General features: G+C 39.7%; 1 protein-coding gene across 3 annotated transcripts in view; it reads right to left on the bottom strand.

Moving 5' to 3' along the window:
- Window positions 1-18,325, bottom strand: part of BTBD9 (BTB domain containing 9) — a 416,829-nt gene that overhangs the window by 250,974 nt on the left and 147,530 nt on the right. The gene's annotated exons all lie outside the window — the stretch shown is intronic.

Raw genomic sequence — 18,325 nt, forward strand, 5'->3', positions numbered from 1 at the left:
GTTTTAATTTCAAGTTTAACTGAAACTAACAGTTAAAATTATTCTCTTTGGTGTACTATTCTGTGTATTTTAAAAACCACCATGGCTACCATGAGAGAACAATTTCATCAACCCAAAATACGCCCCTGTATTCTCTGCAGGGAAACCTCCCCTGGCCCCTACCCATAGCAACCACTTGCCATAGTCTTGCTTTTTAAAGAATGACATATGATGGATGTAGTATCTTGCTTCTTTCACTTAGCAGAATACACATGAGATTCACCAATGCTCCTGTGACTCTGAGTAACCTGCTCCCTTTTCACTGATGAGTAGTAGTCCGTAATACAGATATGCCACAAACTGCCTACTCATTCGCCAACTGAAGAGGTATTTGTGTTATATCCAGCTTTTACAAATTATTAACAATGTTATTATACTATTCCATGATAAATAAAATGTAATAAAACACTTTTATTCAAGTTTTTGTGTAGAATGGATGGGTGAGATGTAGGTGTAGGTTTAACTTTCCAAGGAACTGTTGAACTGTTTTCCAGAATGTCTCTACCGTTTTTCATTCCTACCAGTAACAAGTGAGAATTTCAGATGCTCTCCATCCTTGCCAGGACTTGGTACTGGTTTTTTGTGTGTGTGTGTTTTTTTTAGGGGGGGGGTGGTTATTTTTAAAAAGTAATCATAAGAGGCATATAGTGGTTTCTTATTGTGGTTTTTATTATCTCACTGTGGTTTTAATTTGCATTTTATTAATGATTAATGGCGTTGCGCATCTTTTCATGGGCTTATTTGTCATCAAGATATCTTCTCTGATGAAGCACCTGTTACAATCTTTCGTCTTTTAAAAAAATTATGTTGTCTGTTTTCTTACTGTTGAATTTTGAGAGTTCCTTACGAATTCTGGATACAAGTCCTGTGCCATATGTGAAATTGCAAATACTTTCTCCCCCTCGTAGTCTTCTTAACGTATCTTCTCAAATATCATCTGTTTTATTTATCATTCCCTGGCTCCATTTGTCAGACGTCCACTGAATTATCTGGCATGGCATTATAATAATCACTTTGAAATAAAATGGTACGATGAAGAAGGGTTATTAGAAAAGACTCTCTGAGAAGGTCGTACTTGAGCCAAGATCCACGCCAAAGAGAAGAACATAAAGGCAGAGAGAAGAGCAAGGCTAACACGCTTTGGTGGGAAAGAGTTTGGCAAGTTCGAAGAAGACAAGTAGGTCATCATGGCCAGAGCTCCCCAAGGGAAGCAGAATGAGGCACGAGATGAAGATGCAGTAGAGGCAGGGAAAGTCTTAGAGGCCTTCACGGAGTTTGAAGGTGAGAAACTGCTGAAGGGTTTCAAGCAAAGAAAGTCATACAATCTTCCTTAACTTCAAAGATTTGTCCGGCTACATAAAGAATTAATTGGAGGGGCAAGCAAGGAAACCAGTTAGGAGACCACTACAGCGCAGGTAAGAAATGATGCTGGAATCAGATGGAGAGAGAGCAGTGCAAAATGACTGCAGCGGATGGGTCTGAGATTTATTTTAGAGTTAAAACCAACAGGACTCTCCAGTGGGTTAAAATATGAAGAATAAGAAAAATGGAGGACTCAAGGATGGCTTCTAGGTTTGCAGACCAAGAAAATGGGGTGGATGATAATGACATTCACTGGGATAGAGAACTGCCTGAGGAGTGAAAATTAAAGGTCCATTTGGGATATGTTAAGTTCGAGATGTCTAAGGGACACCCAAGTAATGCTGGAACACAGTAGAGAAGCTTGGACCAGAGGGATAAATCTGAGAGCCAGAAGCACAAACATGTGTAAGAGAGGAGCATATAGGTAGAGAAAAGAGAATAGTTCAGGATAAAGCCCACAGCACTAAACATTAGGCTAAAATATGTTCACATGTCTCTCTCCCCTAACTGGCTTTTTTGTTCTTCAAGTATACAGATCATCTCTTTTTCATATACATTTAACAAATTTTGGTGCCTGATACTTAAAAAGTGCTTACAAGTAGTTGTAAAACTCTCACAAGCGTAATACATGAGGAATGAAGAACATCAGGATGTCCAAAGTGGAATGAAGTGGTAAAAAGGAGCAGCTCCAGGAGAGACTGGAGTCCCAGAATGGAAACTTCAAGTGCCAGATTTTGCAGTGCCCATAATGGGCAATTAGTGTCTCAAGCAAAATGGGGCTCTTCAAAACAGCAGTTAATGTATCTGTCTGCAAATAAAGGAAGTTGGTTTTCAACTGGAACTTTTGTGAGGAATACCTTTCCCCCTACTTTTTGGTTTCCAACCTGCAAAATTGCAGGGACTCAAAATTGCAGAGCCTGGGCAGGGACACAGGCTCCCCCACAACTCTGCTACTTTAGGTGGAGCCATACTACTGGTTTTGGCCAATGGACTGTGAGTGAAAGAACACGTCACTTTCATGCTGAAAAAGGCTGATGAATGCCTCTCCACCTCTTCCAACTCTTCCCCTACTGCAGTGACCTAGGAGGCCGCATGTTCCATAAGGTACATCTATGAGACAGTAGAGCTTCCATCAGCCTCAGTCCCTTCAAAAAATTCTTTCCCTTCATTAGCATTTACAAGTTAATAGCTCAAATGACTGGGTTAAATTGGGACTGAGTATCTGTGGATTTGATGGTCTGAATATAAGTAATTTCCTTGGTGCTCTCAAGAATGCAAAGGGACTCTACTTGCGCTGCCATTGCTATCCTAGATTCATGTCACATTTGTCTCCATAAAGACTTGGGAAATAGCCTAAATAAAACCTCAAGATAATGCTTTCATGATAGAAGATGCTTCTCCTCCATGGCTTGACTTTATTGGAGGGAAAAGCAACATCGTAACTCAGTAAAAACTGGGATTAAAAGATTCCTAGTAGGGGAAACTCCCAACTAAACATGCTTAAAACCACTCGAGCTGTTTTCAAACTCTATTTTGAATTTTCATTGTAGCCACATATTTTTTAAGACTTATTGACTTATTTGAGAGGGGGTGGAGGGGAAGAGAGAGAGAAAGACTCCTCAGACACCCCACTGATGATGGACCCCGACTCAGGGGTTGCTCCCAGGACCCTGAGATCATGCCCTGAGCTGAAATCCAGAGTTGGCTGCTCAACCATCCAAGCCACCCAGGCACCCCTGTAGCCACATTTCTACACACACACATAACCTCAATTTGTGGTTGAAGGTTGTTTTGATTATTTGGAAAATAGAAACTGGCAATATATTATTTACATGAATAATAGTAAACTGAAGAATATATTGTCTTCTCCTTTTCCCCTCCTTATTACCAAATGAGAATACACAAAAAAAAGTTAAGTATGACATAAAAAAGGCCATTTATAAGCATCTTTAGCAGTCGGTCACTTTAATTATTTAACATTAAACTTTCTATTAAAGGTATTATTTTAAAGACACCAGGCAAAGTAGAATTCATGTTATGTAATAATCTGCCCATCCTTCTTTGGCAGAGACATTTACTTATCACTGAACATGCACAGGCTCCCCCACAACTCTGCTACTTTAGGTGGAGCCATATTACTGGTTTTGGCCAATGGACTGTGAGTGAAAGAACATGTCACTTTCATGCTGAAAAAGGCTGATGAATGCCTCTCCAACTCTTCCAACTCTTCCCCTACCGCAGTGACCTAGGAGGCCGCATGTTCCATAAGGTACATCTATGAGACCATAGAGCTTCCATCAGCTTCAGTCCCTGAGAGACTCTGTGGAATGGAATCTCTAACCTATGGGGATGTGTACTGTCAACAAGAAGCAGACTTTTGTTATGCTACGTTACTGAGATTGATTCTGCTGTTGTTGCTGTTCGCTTAGTCTATCCTTATTAATACACCTTCCCAGCTGAAAGTCATATTTATAACTATGGATAATCCAGGGGAGATTAGTTCAGAGACTAACTGTGGTCAAAGAACCCATCTCAAATGCACGGATGTATATTTTATTTGCAAGTATAATTTCCTGCAGAGACTAATTCTTTTAAAGTGGAGGCCAGCATGTTATCCTTGATTTTGTTTCCTGTTGTTGCCTCCTGAATTGATCTACCATGGTATGCCACGTTCCATGGACAAAATCAGGTCTATGCTGTCACATTTGTTTCATCATCTGTAGGGGATCACCTCCAGCTATCTTATGAGAGAGGTATCAACTAAAAATCCCACACAAATAGCCTATTTAATAGTGTTGGGGTCTATCATTACTTCAGAGATAATCACTGCTCACACATTAACTCATAAGTTAACAGACGTCTTTTTACAATACTAAACTTCCAAGGGTCTGCAATCTAAATTTTATACAGTAAAAAAATATATATATGCAAATGATCTTATTTCCACATGAGTTTCTCTATGTATTTAAGTTTTGTGGGTTTTTTTTTTCCCCTTTCCAACTTAGTAATATCACAGCAATCATCAAACAGTTGGATCTGAGAAATGATAAAACCAGTCTGCCCCTTATGTCATTTCTACCCGGGAAGCTGACAACACATTGCTATTTGTTTTTTGGTTGGTAACAACATTAGTCTGAACATCATTATGCATACTGCAGTTGTGTATTTATTTCTCCTTCCAAGAGAGAAGAAAAAAAGAATTTACTAGTGTAATATAAGAACAATGGGACACTTTAAACTAATAGCTGGTGAATTTATAATAAACAAAAGGAAATGTTTCTTCATATACCACACAGACACTCAGCCAACCCCTGGAATTTGTTACTAATTATTTCACAGTCAGGGCTTTCTTTTTTTTTTAAAAGCTGAATAGCTTAATAATTGATGAAATCTTTAATTTTTGTCACCTAACTATAGAAGTAATTAAATTTTGTGCTTTAGGAAATCACCTCCCTAATCCTGACTAGGACTTTCATTCTCTGTTTGTCCTCCCGGGTAAAGAGAACGACACAGTAAATTTACAGCCACATACCTCCACGTTTCCATTAGGAATACCTCGGGCAAGCTGGACCCATTCAAGTCCTAAAAAGTCTCTTCCAGGTTGGCTAAAACTCTGAGCTTCATAATTCCATCCCGCTCTTAAAAGAAAGTGGCTTCATCTGCCTTGTCTGATTTACTGAGATTTAATGGAATGAGACAAATGGCATATATTTGAAGTGTACAAGTTGATCATTTTTGACATGTGAAACCATCACTATAATCAAGATAATGAACATATACATCACCCCCAAAGTTTCCTTGGGTCCCTCTCTCTCTCCCCACTCTCCACCCCTGTTCGCAGTCTGTAGTGCTTTCTGGCACTAGAGATAACGGCATTTTCTATAATTTTCTATAAATGGGATCATACAGTATCTACTCTTTTTTAGTTTGGCTTATTTCTCTCGGTTAAGTAACCAAACAAGGAAGTCATTAGACTGAGGTGGCTCTAATGTCTTGGTAGCCTATGTAAGCAAAATGAAATTGAAGCCACAATTAATTCCTATAAATGCCTCAAGGATAAAAAGAACAACCAATTACAAATAGCCAACAAGACTTTTGCAAATAGGGCAACCACTTAAGCTATAGCCAATCAAAGAATTTCCTTGCTTTGCTTCTACTTCTCCTCCACAAAATTCCAATCCTAAACGTAACTATTTTCAGGTTCACTCATGTTGTTGCATGGATTAATACTTCACCCTTTTTTATTGCTGAGGAGTATTCCCTTGTAGGGACATCACAATTTCTCTTTCCACTTATCGAAGGGACATTCTGGCTGTCTCCAGTCTTCTTGTTATAAATGAAGCTGCTGTGAACATTCCTGTGTCTAAGTCTTTGTGTGGCTATATGCTTTCATTCTTCTTAGGTAAAAATCCAGTTGTGGAATGGCTGAATCATAAGGAAGATAAGCTCTCAACATTGAGAAACTTGCCAACGTAAGCACCGCCAAAACTATTTTCCAGGGTGACTATGCCATTTTACATTTTCACCAGCAGAGAGCAGAGGATGAAAGTTCCCAGCTCCTTGACATCTTCACCAACACTTGGTATGGCTGGTCTTTTTAATTTGAGCCAATCTGGTAGGGGCATCTCATTTAGTTTTGCATTTCCCTAATGCCTAAGAAGAGTGAGCATTTTTTCATGTGCTTATTTCCCATTCATGTATCCTCTCAGATGAACTATCTGTTGAAATCCTTTGCCCTTTTATTCTTGGATTTTTAGGTTTTTTTAATTACTGAGTTATAAGCATACTTCATATATTCTGAATCCAAGTTCTTTATCAGATACATGATTTGCAAATATTTCCCCCTAACCGGTGGCTCATCTTTTCATTGTCTTAACAGTATCTTTAGAGGAGCTAAAGCTTCTGTATTTGATATAGTCTAATTCATCAATCTCATTTTTTTTTTAATGATCATGTTTTTGATGCTGTATCTTAAAAACCTTTGCTTAAGTCAAGGTCACAAAGGTTTTCTCTTACACACATACAGCATCCAGTAAACTTCAGTCAATAAATCAGGGAACACTTACATTAGAATGTGCTAATGAGAGAGCTGATTAAACCAAAATGCAAATGACAGCTTTTCCTCTTTGTGATCTTGAATTTAAGGAAAGAAAAAAAAGGACTACAGAATTAGAAAAAGGTAATAAGACTGTTTCCCAAACCCACAGAGAGAGGCATCTATGGAAAAGGATCTCATCCTTTCTTTGTCCTTTTCAGCTTTGGTTTCCAGAACCTATCAGGCCCTTCATTTTCCTCAACGTTTCTCCCCCTGGACCTAGGGAAGAGGTGCCTGTCGTTTTCATAAGAACAAACATAAAGCTATTTTTCTGTTTCTGAACTTGTGCAGCTCTAATTAGCACCAGTACAGACAAATACCTCAGTTATAAATCCAGAACAGAAATCATGTCCCCTCTACTAACAGAATAGCAGACCATAGTGCCAACTTAGATATTAATCAGGAGTATTAGGAATAACTTTACTTAGGTATCAGAAAATCAGGCTTAGAAGAACTTGATAGACAATTTCTTCCATCTACATCCAGAGCTTCAATTCATGCAGAGTCAACTGAAAACGTGACCTACCTCTATGAAAACTCACTCCACATTTCTACCTGCCTGCTGGACAAAGCCACTTCCATAGCCTGGTGGCACTTGAGCTTCCCCACATCCAAAAGAATCATCAGCTCATCAAAAACTCACCTCCTCCCTCCTCTTTACCTCTCCGTTCTGGCTGCACAACCTTCCTAGACTACCCAAGCTTATGGTCTGACCCTCTCTGACTCCTATGTCTTGACTCCCTATCTTCTTGCATTTAAAGAGTTATGGGGGCAGGGTGGGGTGTGAGAACATATTTAGGAAAGGGTGAGTACATTGCAGGGATAATCAGGGAAGGTTTCCTAAAAAAATATTTATATTAGGTCTTGAAAGATGGCCCACGTTTTTCAGACATTAGGGCCTCCTATAAATATCTTTAGGAAGCTTCTCCTGATTATCTCTGCATATACTGGTTTCCTTCCACTAGACTCCTAGAGCATTTTGTACTTCTTTATCTCACTTAACACATACTACTTTTATTAGAGTTCTTATACAACTATCAAATTGTAAGCCATTTAAAGGCAGGGATCATGTTTTATTTTCCTCTAGAACTCTCTAGGTTCCCTAAAATAGTATTTTAAAATTCGAATCAAAACAGACTGAAACTTCTACGATGTTACTATGAGCGATATACCTTAGAGTTCCAGAGAAGATCCTTGAACATGAACAGAACGACTAATGAATGAATACCACAGTCTCGGTATGTAAAACTTTAGTAAAAGAACATTTAAAGGTAGAAATGCAGTTTCTATATTCCGCCTCAAAGGCTTACTTCTTCTTTCTAAGCAAAACTTCTAGCCTTATTTCCCTAATAATCATCCAAAAATACTGAACTAAGTGCGACTATGTAGGGGAAATCCCAAGGATGGATCTGGGACTCAGAAGATTATCAAAGCACTAAAAATAATAAAAACAAAAAGAATAACAATATAAAGAAAAAGTAATTCCATTACTTAATAAGGAAATAAAATATCAAATTTTCAGGCCTGTTATTCTCATTTGTATGTTTGTAGAAATCTGAAGTTGCATTAAAAAGGAAAAAAAAAAAGCCTATTCAGAAATGCTGGATGAGTGGACAACAAGTAAATATCCTGAATGAGGCAAAAGCAGCGGATGGCCCAGCTCAGCATATTCCACGGGGATTCCCTGGTACTTCCAGGTTCTTCATCTCCAAATAAAGTCTTTGACACCTGCCCAGCCATCTCTCCCGAAGAGTATGGAAAAGGGGGATCAGGAGTGATCGCAAGGCCCACTTCTGAAGCACCCTGCCTTGTCGGTTGCACTGTAACCTCTTCATCTTTTAAGTCAGGCTTTGATAAAAGACCATTACACAGGCAACATGATCATTTCACCTGGGTGATTTTAATTTGGATTCCACAAACGATCACTCCATGTTCACCTTGAAATATATCACCTGTATTCCATAGCCACATCTTTGGCCTTTCAATAAACTCTCCCATCCACCTACATTCATTACATGGGATGTACTCTCTCAGATTTCAGACATTTGCAAGTCGTAGAGAGTAATTTAATGTTTGATTCAAAACTGCCCATGTATGCCAGAATTTAGAATTACCTAAAAATTTTATTATTGGCAGAAAACACTATAAAGTATTTCCTCAGAAATCAAAAGACATTAATGTAATATCCTGTAGACCAAATTGTTTCACCCAACACCAAGGATTTCCAGAGAGAAAGAACAGAGAGGGAAAATTTATCTAGTGAGTGGTAAATTTCAAATCCTTATTAAAGACATAAATATATTTTGTTGCCAGTAATCTTTAAGGCCTCTGCAGACTGTGTGCTTTGCAGTTGTTAAATGGGCTTTGTTTTCCTTTTTTATAAGAACAGAAGAAATAACCAGGGGAAGAGAGAAAATGACAAAGTGAAGAGCCTGGCCACGAAACGCCATCCAATTTTCACATTTATCATCCTGCCCAGCACCTGCCTAAGCTTGTGGGGGAGGCCAAGTTTAGAGGGGAGGGCGACCATGGTCCTGCCCACAGAGTCTCCATGTAGCTGCAGTGTGTCTTGGTCTTGAAAATGAAAGCACAGGCCGAAGATAGGGTAGAGGACAGCTCAGGAACTTGCTGGAAATGCCTTGTCTGTGGATACAAATGTTGGTTGGGGAACGTTCACTTTATTGTAAACTCAGGGAAAAAGGCCTTTTTTGGAAAACCTTTATTATGACTCAGATTCTATTCCACTTTTTCTTAATAATCTGGTGGTCAAGCTTTTGGAGAATGCTTTATCATTTTACTGTGAATGTTTCTGAAGTTTCTCAGTAAAACAGAATGGACGAGAGGAGAGCTGGTTGAGTCATGCAGAGGCAGAACGAGGTGAGGGCAGCAGGAGCCATCTGAAGGCACACTGGACGGTGAGCGCACTGCCCAGAAAGCACCCTTCACTCAGGCTCTGCCTGCAGACGAGATCAGCTCAGCTCAGCTCCGGAAGACCTCCTGCCTCAGGGCAACAAACCAAGCAAAACGCCAGTGGGGATCAATCAGAAAGTGCCACCTCAAAGGCCTTAAAAAAAAATCACATTTAATTATGGGATTCACCGCTTCTTTAAGACGCATCCAATGAAGTAGTAAAATAAAAAGACAGCAGTTTTCCAAGACTCATTTGCTACATGAAAACTCTTTGGGAGTTGTTTGTGAAAAATCTTCATCACAGATGATGGCTTCTAGCGCTCTGGGGAACCATGTAAACACAGGATGATAAACTTCTTACCACAGCATCACTGTTTAGGGCAGAACCAATGGCCTTAATTTTCTGCAAATGTATTTTAAATAAGTTCTAAGATTTTCCATTTAAGAACCTGCCTATCAAATCTCAACGTGCCTTTAAAATGTGATAAAAGCGCGGCGCTGGTGGTTTAATTGGCCACTTAAATCAGTCTGTTTCTGAGACACAGCATCTTTGCACCTAGTCACCAAGTACCTCCCAGCTTTGCATTCACCAGATGATGCCCAGTAGCTATGGGCCTGAGGATGGTGTGGTCAGCCCCGGGGCCATCTCACCCAGGGAATCAGACCCATAACAATGTCAGGAAGGAAATAAACTCTGTAACTGGGATTTCATCATAATGAATTGGCTTTCTTTCCTTCTTTTTTTTTTTTTTACTAGCAAAGGCTGGGACAAGAGCTCAGAATGGAACACTTTCAGTTAACCAGTCTACATAACCTGTAGTACCTGAAGGTTATTCAAAATGATCCAAAGAAACTCTTCTGAGGCCTTAAACCTTCCTCCATTCTCTGAATCATGTGTTCCAGCTCAAGGGCACTTACAGAAAGAAAACAGACTGGCATTCCCTGAAATCGTGTCTCTTCACTACTAGAAAGGAGCTACAACTTACATTATCTCTGGTCTGTTTAATAAATGTGTTTTAAACATAAAAACACGGTCATTACAGCAACAATGACTGCCTCTTTTAAGGTGAACAGATTTGTAGTTTCAATCCTCTATAAACCACTTAGAAAGATGGAGAATACATGAAATAACAGACCTTCCCAGAACATTCTGCGAGATTCTACTTTGTCTTTGGAGAAAAAAATGTAGATACTGTATGTAGATTTTCTGCAAAGCACACTGAAAATTCCATAAATCCCATCCTGCAGGGATTTCACTTTTCTGTAGACTTTCCACCCTACTTGAGTTCCTAGCCCCTCTAAATATATGCTACAATACGACATTTCCATAGACAAAGCACTGCACACTAATAAAACACAACACTGTTTACATACAGTGCAAATATATAACATATTTTTAGCGTAGGTTATGAGCAATATTTTTAGATGGATGGAGCCTACAGTGATATTAGTAACAAACTTCTGTAAATTAGTGGCCTAAATAGAAATTTATGTTCCATAAAACCCAGCATGAAACAATAAGTTAGAAATATTTAAATAACATTTTACAGAGCGTTAAGCAGCAAGTACAACTGTGTCAGGCTGAGGCGGTTACTGAGAAAGAGAGCTGGGCACTGTCACAGCAAGGTGCCCAAGCAGCAAAAGACAGGGCCTTGGACTTTTAAGTAACTTTTTAAAAAATTTTGTATGACCTACGGATTTGTGCCTGACTAGTATCTCAAAGGCAGTCTCCATCTTGCAAACAAGTGAAAGAGAACCAACCAGTTAGGGATATATTTTAGAACTTCGAGAAACACAAGGCCAAAGGCATCTATGTGAGATAGGATTTTGGTTCATATTTTCATTCATTTTTTAAAATATGCTCGTCTATAATGTGAACAGATGAGCTCCTATCTAGGTTTGGCTTTCTAAGATCCATAATCCTGCTCAAGTCATAATCAAGTCCATTCTTGCATTACTCACATTTCACAGAGCAAAGAATATTTCTATTACTTCTTAGAGAAAATCAGCTTCCGATTTAAATTTATGTTTGCAGTTCTGCAAAATATCAGACTTTAAACACTACATTCAAAATTTAACATTATAAGCCTGATACTATGATTAGATCCCAGTAAGGATATGAAAACACTATGGAAGCTCCCCACATTTGTAATTTAGATATTTTTTCTGAAATAATTGAAGTAGGAGTTGATGGTGGTGGCTGGGGTATGGAAGGAGGAGGAAAGTTCCAACTTGTTTTTCTCCTCCACGCAGAATAGGAAGGTGTCAGGGCTTCTGTAATTGAGATGGCAGAATGCCATGTCTTCAAGGGAGACGAAAATGATGGCTTTATTCTTTCTATTTCTTCACCTGCCATTTAGAAGGATAAATGTAATATTCTTAACAAAAAAAAAAAAAAAAAAAGAAAAGAAAAAATAGAAAAGTAAGCTGTAGGGCTTCAATTGGAAAAAAAAAAAAAAAAAAGTTCTCTGATTCATGTATAACATTCCCAAATAAGAAATGAACAAAAAGTCTGGGCTGACATTTTGGTTCATTAAGGCAAGGGATTGGTATTGAAATGCTAGATTTTTCCAATGGATTATCCCACTTATCCCATTTTAAATTTGATGTGTCAAAAATCAGATTCAGGGGCGCCTGGGTGGCTCAGTGGGTTAAAGCCTCTGCCTTCGGCTCAGGTCATGATCCCAGGGTCGCATCGGGCTCTCTGCTCAGCGGGGAGCCTGCTTCCTCCTCTCTCTGCCTGCCTCTCTGCCTACTTGTGATCTTTGTCTGTCAAATAAATAAATAAAATCTTTTTTAAAAAATTAGATCATCATCCCTCTCCTAATTTGACTTAGCCCATTTCTGTCAGTGACATCTGTATCTTACCAACCATCTAAATCCTAGCCCTCATTCATCATTTCTGATTCCTCCTCTTCTCTTACTTTCAGAGACAATACTGAAGCCCAATAAGATTATAAACTCTCAGAAGAGTGGGCCTGTGTCTGTTCTATTCACCCTTCATTTAGGCTTTCACCTCTAATGTGTGACAAGGACAGGGATGGATGCTGGGCAAAAGCAAGCAAGACAGTCATGGTCTCTGCCCTCATGGAGCTTATGGTCAAGCACAGGAGTCACACATTAAATACATAAAGGCATCACTACAAATTGTGATAAGTGCTTTAAAGAAAAAGACCTGAGTTCTAGAAGACTTAGTTAGGATAAAGGTGGAGGTAGTCAACCAGTTTCTCTCAGTTAGTGAAAACTGTGCTAAGACTAAAGGGTAAGCAATGAGGTAGTCAGATGAAGATCGGAGGAAGAGTATTCTAGGAAGAGAGGCAACATGTGCAAGACCTTCGGGTAGGAAAGAGCCTAGCACGTTTTAGAAAATGCAGGAAAAGGCCAGTAAGGCCAGAGGTAGTAAGTGGGCAATACAGTGGCCACACTTAAGGTACTGGGTTTTAACCTGGGTAAAATGGGAAGTCAAAAGGGTTTGGGGCATGACTTAGGTCTTAAGAAGCACACTGAAGCTTCTAGGCAAAAAATGGAGTGAAGCAAGTGTGTACAGGGAAATTAGTTAAGGGATGACTACAGAAGTTCAAGAGTGAGCTGACAGTGATGTGAACAAATCCAAGCCATCCTCATTGCCAGGGTCTGACACAGTTCCTGGTTCACATAAATGAATGAGTCTATAAACAGATGCCAGCATCGGTTCTTAGAGTCTTCTTTCATGATACTCCTGCCTGGCCCAGGATAGAGGCATCCTCCAGCCTCTTTCAGAGATACAATTACATTTATTTTCTAGAGTCAAATTTGTAGTCAAGATCATGATTAAAAAATATTTAGATTGTATCTAATGTCTACAGTTTAAAGTTTGAACTCCTCAAATGTCACATTAAATTCTATATAAAATTATAACTTTTTGAAATCTCAAATCATGGAATTCATATATAAGATAAGCAAAACTTGGGGTGCCTGGGTGGCTCAGTGGGTTAAAGCCTCTGCCTTCAGCTCGGGTCGTGATCCCAGGGTCCTGGCATCAAGCCCTGCGTCAGGCTCTCTGCTCGGCATTGAGCCTGCTTCCTCCTCTCTCTCTCTGCTTGCCTCTCTGCCTACTTGTGATCTCTCTCTCTGTCAAATAAATAAATAAAATATTTTTAAAAAGATAAGCAAAAAGTTATATATAACAATATCAATCACAGCATTATTTATAATATCAAAACAAATTATATGTGCTTCAATATAGGAAAAATCAAATTATGATACCTCTGCATAATGAAATAATATACGGTTCTGAAAAAGTTTTCAAGGAGTATTTAATAATGTGGGGAAAGTAATAAAAGATTAAGTAAAGAAAAAAAGGACATAAAACATATATAACATGATTTGAAGTTCATTTGTAAAATACACACACAGATATGTGACCAAAGAGAAATAAATCAAAGATTAAAATTGTGATCTACAGATGATGCAGTTATAAGTGATCTTTACTTCCTTACCATTTTTTTTTTAGTATACAAATTTTCTGTAAGAGTAATACCTTTATTCTCAGAAAGATCTCTCAGTAATGGTTACATGTAAAACACTTCAGCCTAACTCCCAGGCTGCCCTCCCAGTCTGCCCAAAAGTCTGTGATCCTGTTTGCCATGTACATGCTTCTACCCTTGCCTGCATAGGGCCTGCTCCCACTCCAAAACCTTGAGTCTCTGAGGGATCCCCTAGGATCTCACTCAATTCCTGCTCATAACCTTTACTAGACGCACAGCACTTTGCCTTGACTCATGAATTTCTTTTCTGTGCTTTTAGCTCTCATGTCTCAGTCCAATCAATTGTGTTTTTGCTCCCTCATCCTGCCCCAGAGCAGCACCAAGCACAGCCCCTTCTATGAAAGCCTTTAGTATCTGTTGCTTGCTCAGAAGTTACCCGCCTACCCCACCAAGGGCAGTGTCTGGCTCTTGGAGGTCTAGCCAGGCCATCATCTCCTGGGTTCCCCTGCTGCTTCTTGCCCCAAAGCTGCTGACATCCTCACTGCTTTAAATCAGTGCAGGGCAGCGAAGAGGCCTGAGATAGGGTCTGGTTCAACCACTGAAATTAGTGACAGAGAAAAGTACAGAGAGACTCAGGTCAGGTCCTTGGGAGAGCCGGAGGCAGAGCCAGGACTAGAAACACAATGGCTCAAATTCCGGGGTCTTATCCCCAGTCCCTCCCAGGGCAGGAATTCCAGCAGCCTCTCTCTCTAGCTCTTCAGAGAATGTAAAATGGCAAGCAAGTTTGGAAGCATCCATTCCATAACCCAAATGTCCATTTGAGAGGCTGCAGAAAATTAATTGGGGATTGCCATTGTGTTTTTTACTCTCTTTAATCTAACTGTTTGAATATCAGAGACTCGCTAAAAGTTAATGAAACTAGTTTTTAAGCTTAACCATTAAGGCAGTTCAGAAATTGTTTTTGAGACAGCACAGTACAAAGGCCAGAATAATCTGATCACAAATTCCTCCCAGGAATATAAAATGAAAAGCATAATTCAGTGTACCCATGAGGCTGTACCTTCCCTCCTTCTATCCCTACAGTACATGAACATAGGCTTGAGGAAAGCCAGGGTGTGGGATCCGTGCTTACCAACCAGCATGGAAAGGATACTTTTAGCCCCTCCAGGAAAATACATTAAAGTCACTGATGAATAATTATTCTGATAAAGCACCAAGATCCTATGAGGTTAGGCTATGATTTGAGTTGACAGCTTTGCCTATAAACACTGGTTCTAAAAATAACCAATTAACGCCTCATTTGAATCCTGCTCTGCTCTGATACTGTCCAAATCCTGGCATTTCATGTCATGCCATCATCTTTTACCATATAAACTTCAGTTTTATCAAGGCAAAGAGAGTAAAATATACTTTCAAGTGAAAATAATACAAATAACAAAGGATCTATTTTACTGTTGGGAACTCTGACAATTTCCTCTTTGCATTAAAAAAGATAATAAGTGTCAAACCAGTTATTACAACACATGACAGCTTCAGAATAGAGACAGCATATCCAGCTCTATATTATTCAATATGGACACATGGGAAAAGAGCAAACAGTTTTTCTAACAGATTTCACTGCCTCAATGCCAATATGGCAAATAATCATATGAAAATGTTATTACTCTACCTAATTTTCCCTTGGAGCTTTTAAATAGAAACTTTTGTTAACTGATTTTTAAATACACCCAGGGAGGGAACAGCAGCCCTGGGAAGAGTCCTACCAAGGCCTTGCAGGTGTAAATTAGATGTCACCTGGGATGGGTGGGGTTTGAAGATGATTCATAAGGGCTAGGGTTGGGGAGGGTGGGGGGGGAAATACATGACAAAGACAGATGTCTTTCCTAACCTAAAATGGAAATGAGGCAGAAGTTGGAGAACGGAGAAGAGAAACCTTAATCTGTGCTTTCTTTCTTTAATCACTGGGGATGGCAGTCAAAATGAGAGAAGAGTACAGCCATTCAGAAGTAAAAGGAGAGAAGCAAGTTGATGTCCTGGAAAGACAGCAACATTTTATTAGAGACTGATTTCTGATTCATTTCAGCTAGCCAGTCTTAGCTCCCCAGTTGTAACAAAATACCTTAGACTGGGTAGCTTCAATAAAAGATGTTTATTTCTCATAGTTCTGGTGGCTGGAGAGCCCAAGATCAAGGTGCTGGCTGATCTGGTTCCTGGTAAAAGCTCTCCTCCTGATTGCCAAGGGCCACCTTCTTGCTGGTGAGAGAGAGATCAATCTCTGGTCTCTCGTTCCTTCTCTCCTTCTTTCCCCCTTTCTCTCTCTCTCTTTTCTTTTCTTTCTCCTTCCTTCCTTCCTTCCTCCAATAAGAACATTCATCCCATCATAGGGGCCTCACCCTCGTGACCTCATCTAAACCTAATTACCTCCAAAGGTCCCACCTCCAAATACCATCACATTTGGGATTATGACTTCAATGTATGAATTTCAGGAAGATGAACATTCAGTCCTTTCCCTAGACCAACCTTTCTCTAGTACCTACTATATGCTAGATCTAAAGTCTGAATGAAACTGAATACACAGGGCTTCTTTTATAAGCACAAGCACTCATCTACAGGACATGCCAGGGGCAGAAACAAGCTTATAACAAGGTGCTCAGAAGCAGGACTGTATTTTCTTTACACTTAAAAAAAAAAACCTTGTTTAGCAAACAAAGTTATCTTTATGTGAAATGCTTTTAAAGCCTGTGCTTTGTATTTATGTTCATACTTTTTAGATAAGACCTGCTTTAACTGTTGCCAATTCTTACCTTTTACTGATCTACCAGGCAGTATCTGTATTTGCTGATTTTATTTTCTGTCACCCTAATGTTATCATAACTTAATGCTATCAGGGAATAAGAAAGAATCAATGCTGATTACAGTTAAGAAAGTGAGGATGAAAGCAATACGAGCTGGGGATATTTGTTTTTTATAAAGCCTCCACAGGAGGTCCTCTTATCCTGGAGTCCTTTAAGAATCACTCCCTTGACTCAAAGGGAAGAGCAAAGACGTTACAAAGACATAGGTTGTCTGAAGATGCCTGTAGTTTTCTGGTGAGGCAGCATGGTGTACTAGAAAAAGAATCCACTTGCGGTCACTGAGTCAGGCAGACCTGGTTTTGAAATCTAGTGCCATTTTTTTTTTTTTTTTCCTTTTCAAAAAATGGTTTGACTTCTCTGAGCTCCAGTTTCTTCCTTGGTAAACACAGCAGAAGCCCTGTGCCGTCCGGGGATGCTGGGCAGCGTGAGAGGAGACAAAAGTATGCACAGGTGCCTTGGAGCCCACAGTCCGCAGTCAGTATGCCACTTCCTCTCTGCCCCCTCCAATGCCTTCTACCAAGAAGGGAGCAGAAGCTCGAAATGCCTACGGTCAGTCTCTTGGGTGTGCACGAACTCAGGAGAGGGGGCTGTGCACAGAGGAAGGTCATGCATTTGTGACTACTGTGCTTCCATGAGCCTTACTGTCCTTGAAATATTTTGTTTTCACTTTATTGATTGGAGTACCATATTAATTTACCCACATGTATCATCTGACACTTCCATTTACTGGTCTTTCTGGCACCCCTGGACATGTGGATATTGATAAATGGTCTATTAGTATGATTTGACTATCTATATCCTGTCTCCCCCCCTGCCCCTTTTTTAAAGAGAATTATGTCTGGCAGTGAGGATGGGGCCAAATCTTACCATTCCTGTCCAACCACTCTCTCCCCTTTCTCCATCATTGACGGACTCTGTCTGTCATCACAGAGAGGAAAGGTGGATAGGACAAAGCAGAAGACTAACAAAGGGAAGAAACGGGGGTTCTTGATTCCTGGATGGGCCAGGACTTCACGTACTTCACTCACCTTCAAACTCTGTGTGAATCTATTACAGCCCTTGTAGGGAAGGGCTGAGGAATTCTGGTTTCCTTGAAGAAGGAAATGAACAATCACTAGACCAAATACCTGAGGAGACTTTGGAAATTACAAGAGAGGCTGCTTCTGGATGATGACTAACTTGCCTTAGTATGTCTTGTGGGCTCAAATTCCATTTCGTTTTCATCATACACACAACCAGAATTACAGCTCCAGGAAGAGCTACGAGTTGCATTCCCTTTGGTCTATCTAAACATCCCAAATAAACATTCTACCTGAAGTTGTGCCCCTGAAATAGACTGACAAAGCTTCAATTATCTTGGCTGCAGGTGAAGACAAAATAAGAGTCTCAGGAGTTCTCAGAAAGCTCCAAAAGTTCTCTCTAAACTACATTGTTATCAGATGGAAACCACAAGAACACAATCAAAACTGCAAGAGTAGAGATTTCCCTGAGCATTGGTCTGCCTGAGATAGTTTCCAAATATGCCGTGAAGGGTAAGTAGAAAACAAGAGGGCTCCAATGTGGAACATACATCAAAGTGACCGGAGTTAAGACACACA

The sequence above is a fragment of the Neovison vison genome, chromosome 1, assembly GCF_020171115.1.
Source record: "Neovison vison isolate M4711 chromosome 1, ASM_NN_V1, whole genome shotgun sequence".
Lineage (NCBI taxonomy): Eukaryota > Metazoa > Chordata > Mammalia > Carnivora > Mustelidae > Neogale > Neogale vison.